The 5241-nt window shown below is 39.3% G+C and overlaps 1 non-coding gene across 1 annotated transcript; it reads right to left on the bottom strand.

Annotated features, from left to right (window-relative positions):
- Positions 1–782: 782 nt before the first annotated feature.
- Positions 783–854, bottom strand: TRNAN-AUU. The gene has a single exon. It is a non-coding gene; the product is annotated as a tRNA-Asn (tRNA).
- Positions 855–5241: the final 4387 nt, after the last annotated feature.

Here is a 5241-nt window from a genome sequence, read left to right on the forward strand (position 1 = left end):
TATGCACTCTCCTTGTTCAGTCCTCCTCTTCTCTCCAGCCCCTCAACATTGGAGCCTGCTGGACTCATCCTTGTCCTCTTCTCTATGTACTACTCCCCTTTGATCTTACCTAGATTTACTTGCTTTAAATATCTTTTAATATGCTAATATATAAAAAATTTATACCTCCAGTCCAGACCTAATTCTGAACTCCAGACTCACAAATTCAACTGTTTGCTTGACATTTCCACTCAGTGTCAACTAGACATTTTAAGCTTAATATAACAAAACTGATATTCTGATGTCATATCCAAGTCTGGTCCACCCAAACTCTCCCCCTTCTCAAAATCCCAATAGTTTTCTCATTGTTCAGTCCAGATTCTTTCTAATTGATGTTGACTCCTCTCTTTCTTTCACATCTCATGTTTATCCCATCAGACAAACCTATAGACTCTACCTTCAAAATATCTACAAAATACAACCTTTTCTTACTACCTCCACTGCCAATGACCTAGTTCAAGATCCCTATAATCTCTCTTTGTGTGTGTGTGTGTGTGTGTGTGTGTGTGTGTGAAAGGAGAGACAAAGGAGCATTAGTTTGCTGTCTTTCTGCAGATAACTACCCTCTCTAGATATTCTTTAGTGTTGTATAATGTCCCATTCTGTAGATTATTTATGTTCAATGTGTGCTATGTTCCAGGCTCTCTTAAACAGTTTGCTTTTTAAAAAATATTTTAGTTTATATGTTTTTGTTTTTGTTTTTTGGGGGGAGGTAATTAGGTTTATTCATTTACTGGTTTTAATGGAGGTACTGGGGCTTGAACCCAGGACCTTGTGCATAATAAGCACTCACTCTACCACTGAGCTATACCTTCCCCGTCATAGTCTCTTAACTGAATTTTTGGAATATCCTTCTAACTCATCAACTAGTTTCCCACCTTGACCCTCTATAGTTTATTTGCAGCAGGGTAGCAGGAAGAATTTTAAAGTGTTAGATTATGTTATTCATCTGATCAAAATCTTCCACAAGAGCCTTATCCAGGCAACAATTTCACTTGTATCAATGTTGAAGTTCTTACAATGACCTAATATCCTGCCTTCCATTATGTCTCTGATTTTGTCTTCCAATCCCCTCAGTGTTTCTGTTCAGCTACACAGTCTTCCTCCCCAGTCTTACTGGTATTTAAACATGCTAAATACTTCAAGTTTATGGTCTTGCAAGGGCTGTTCCTCCTGCCTGGAATGCTTTTCCTCCAGGTACCTATATGGCTCACTCTCTCAATCCCCTGATGTCTGCTCAAATATTACTTTCTATATGACAGTCAAGATTCTGAGAAGGGCCCAAGATTTCTGCCCCACTTCTCACTCAAAAATGACAGTATGGAGCCATTAAGCTTCAGATTTGACTGGGAGAATTACAAGCTGCTTTTCTGACAAGTCATTTATACGTCTCTGGCTCAGAACCTGGGTGAGGGTTATGGCATTATTCCTGACGAAGGATAGCCAGCTTGTTGTGACCCTGGGTCCCTGATATCACACCTGGAAAAACTCTTCAATCAATATAGCATTTAAAAAACTGTGTCTGTAATTAGTTTCAATACTACTTTGTTATTTTGGTTTGGTTTTGTTTTCTGCAAACCAATTGTGTTTCACCTGAGACAAACGTTCCTTTCCAATACACCTGGTAGATTAGAGAAGACCAGGTGGTTGTACCTGCTTAATTATGACTGGGGATTCTGCCACGTTACAAAGGAAAAACTTGTTCCATTTGGCCAGTGATATCTGTTAGAGTTTATCTGTGGGGAAAGCTGGAGACACAGAAAGAAAACATAATAAAAACAAAGAGCAAAGGAAAGACAGTAACAGAGCCCATCATCATGGCAGCAATAGCAGGGGCTTCCATGACAGCTATTACAGGGGGGGGTGACAAGGTGGCAATCACCAGACACCCTAACAGGAGAGAAGACTGTGACAGAACCAAAAGATGGAACATCTTTGCAGCTGAGGGATTCACACACTCACCTGCTTCAATTGCTTCTATAGGCTCACACTGTATTCACAATAAATATATGAATGAATAACACATTGAATATTTGTAGCATACATAGTCCCTATCTAACCTCTGGTTATGCCTCTTTCAACATTCTTAAAAACACGGAATCACTACATTGTATTTCCAGTAGGAAATAGATATGGTACTGCCATTTTCCCTCAAAGTGCATTTTACTTATAAATTTGTTTAAGGTTTATCTTCCCCAACTAGGAAATGAGCTCAATAAAGGCAGACGGTGTTTTTGTTTTTTTGTGTCTCCTTTATCCAATGCCGCATTTTCAGCACCAAGAAGAGTGCCTGGCATATAGCATGTGCCTAATACATATTTATTGAATAAATGAAAAATGTGCATAGCATTTAGGGACCTCATATAATTCTCTATATCTTGATAACATTAAAGGTAAAATGTTCAGTGGGGAGGGTATAGTGCAGTGGTGGAGTGCATGCTTAGCATGCATGAGGCCCTGGCTTCAATCCCTGGTACCTCCACTAAAAATAATAATAATAATTAATAAATGAATAAATAAACAATAAACCTAATTATTTCTCCCCAGAATGTTTTAATTAAAAATTTTTTAATTTAAATAATAATAAATAGAAGAATGAACTTTAAATTAAACAAAACAAAATAAAATGCTTAATATTCCTTAAGACTAACTACAACAAGTTCAGAAATTTGTGGTCCAGAATCATGTCAGCTGAAGTGCATTTCAATTTGATAATTAAATAGAAGTTTTACACTTTCAAGTAATCCTTTCCAAATATGCTGGCACAAGTACTTGAAAATACTGAAAGTCAGATACACTCGTTCATGGCCGATCAGCTAACTCACAGGAAATAAGTGAAAACATAGGGTATAACTGGACACGAAGGGGTCGGGGTTCTGCTTTTTGTGCTTTAAAAACCATGCATAGTGTGATTAATAATGCACCCAGATCTCCTTTGGAGCCAGGGATGCAGTGTGTTAGCGCTGATGAAGGCTAGCTAGCTCTAGTGGCTGAACGCCAGTGGAGGGCAGCAAAGAGCTACTTCAGAGAAAACAACATTCAAGAGGAAGACCTAACAGCTCCCAGCTGAGAGTAGGGTCCTTCGCCAGATCTACAGTGAGCTACTGAAGAGGCAGCCCATTTGGAAACCCAACCCACAGGGTAGCCAGAAAGAATGGAGTTTCCAAATACATTAATGTATGAAGCCAAGAAGCAAGGAGATAGGCAGGAAAGAATGCCAGGATACTCAGGATAACCCGGACTCAGACTCAGCACGGCGCCCAGGAGTCACTGATTCAGAGAGTGATGTCTCTCCGGAGCTGTTGAATCAGATGATGCCTTACATTCGTTCCAATTTCAAAATCTTGGATCCTAAGATCATTAACGAACATGCTTTGAGTACAATAGTTTTGCAAAGATTATCCCTCTGGTAGAAAATATAAATAATATATTTTTATATTATTTTTACAATCATTTTTACAAAGATTCTCCCTCCTGTAAAAAATACAAATAATACAACATATTAATAATGGAAAGAGGAGAAAATCATACATGAATGAAGAGTAGCAAGCACAGACTCTACCATGTTGCAAGAGTCCCAAGAATCCTCTAAAAGTAGAGACTTCTCAAATACATGCAGTGGAATCTTGGGGAGGCCTAACCAGCAGCAGCAGACCAGTCAGTAACTCTGGTTCCCAGGGCTTCAACCCTGAGGACGACCAGAAGAGAGATGCAGCCTATCCCAGGCCAGGATTCGTGCTCCTGCTCTGTGTCTTCCTAGTGGTAGGAGCGAGCTTACAAGAGTAATTTCACCTCGCTAGGTCAACTTCCTCATTTCTAAAATAAAATAATACTTGTCTCTGTTGGATCTCAGAGGAATTCAGAGAAGGACATCTGGCTTGTTATTTTTACACAAATATAGGGAATCTTTATTACCAGTCTTGAGTAGTATGAAGAACAGGAAGACATCTCGGGAACAAGAGAAAAGCATCTAAAAACCTTGATAGATTCAGAATTTTCTTTATAATGAACCATATTCTTTCTATTAATCCAGGTCATTATAATTCGGATTCCCCTCATATATGTTTCCAGCCTCACTGGGGTCTATAGCAAATGCTGAGCACTTTTGCATCACAGAGTAATATTTGCCTCCTGGGAACAGTCTTCCCCTTGCTAAATGTATGTCATGATGTTTCAAGTCAGAGAGAAGTGGGAGACGTTTTACCGCCACTTCCTGAAGACATTTCTTCATAGGGCCAAAAAAGCAGGGAGGCTGTTTGCAGGCAGAATACTTCAGCTCTGGTTAATAATAATAATAATAAATAATCAGTACTATGAGTATGTGGGAACATGTTGGAGAAACTCAAATACAGCTTCCTCAGTTTTGTGTTCACTTTAGTCCCATTCCCACACTGTGGTATTTTTTCTGGATGGCCAGCAAGAGAGCTGAGTGCATGCCAGTGAATTGGGAAATGTTGGCTGGAAAGTCTAAGATTTTTGTTATTTAAAAAAAAAAAAAAAAACAGACAAAGGGAAAGAGGGGCAGGACATGGAGACATAGGGTTTGTCAATTCTTTCAGTTCTTGTTCCTGATGAAGTGCCTAACTGGAGAATTTAGAACTGACACTGAAGAATCACAGATGCCAACAGAGCCACCAGAAGAGGGTCTTCACAAATGAGGGTAGGCGATTTATTGATTTATAGATGTTTTGAGCAATAAAGGACAGTGGAGCATTCAACCTCCTCATTCTGCATTGAAGGAAACTAAGGCCAAGAGAAGTGTCATGACAAACTCAGATTCTCCCAGGGGTTAACAAGGAGTCTAGTTATCTTACTACAGGAGAACACTACCTGGCTAACCTAGCTAGTAAGGCAATCGGCAGCCAGATCCCATAGTAAAAGCACAGAAAGTACTGGTGAAAAATAAAATACAATAAATATTCCTTCCTTTAAAGTTATAAAATATGAAGCCATATATTCCAGTAGTCATCACCTGCTTTGCTAATAGGAACTGAAACACACTTACACTTATGCTTCACCAAGTGCATGAACAAACTACGCCCACGCACACAGCCAGCTTACAAAGTCACAGAGAAGAAGGTAAGTTCTCCTTCACCTCTGTCCAAAGTGTTCAATGCCAAGAAAATGCTAACACTGTCTTTCTGAAAAGACTTGGGCTACATGGTCTCTCTGCCATTGATTGCTAAGCCTTTACCTGTGCCC

The sequence above is a fragment of the Camelus ferus genome, chromosome 6 (assembly GCF_009834535.1).
Source record: "Camelus ferus isolate YT-003-E chromosome 6, BCGSAC_Cfer_1.0, whole genome shotgun sequence".
In the NCBI taxonomy this organism is placed as follows: domain Eukaryota; kingdom Metazoa; phylum Chordata; class Mammalia; order Artiodactyla; family Camelidae; genus Camelus; species Camelus ferus.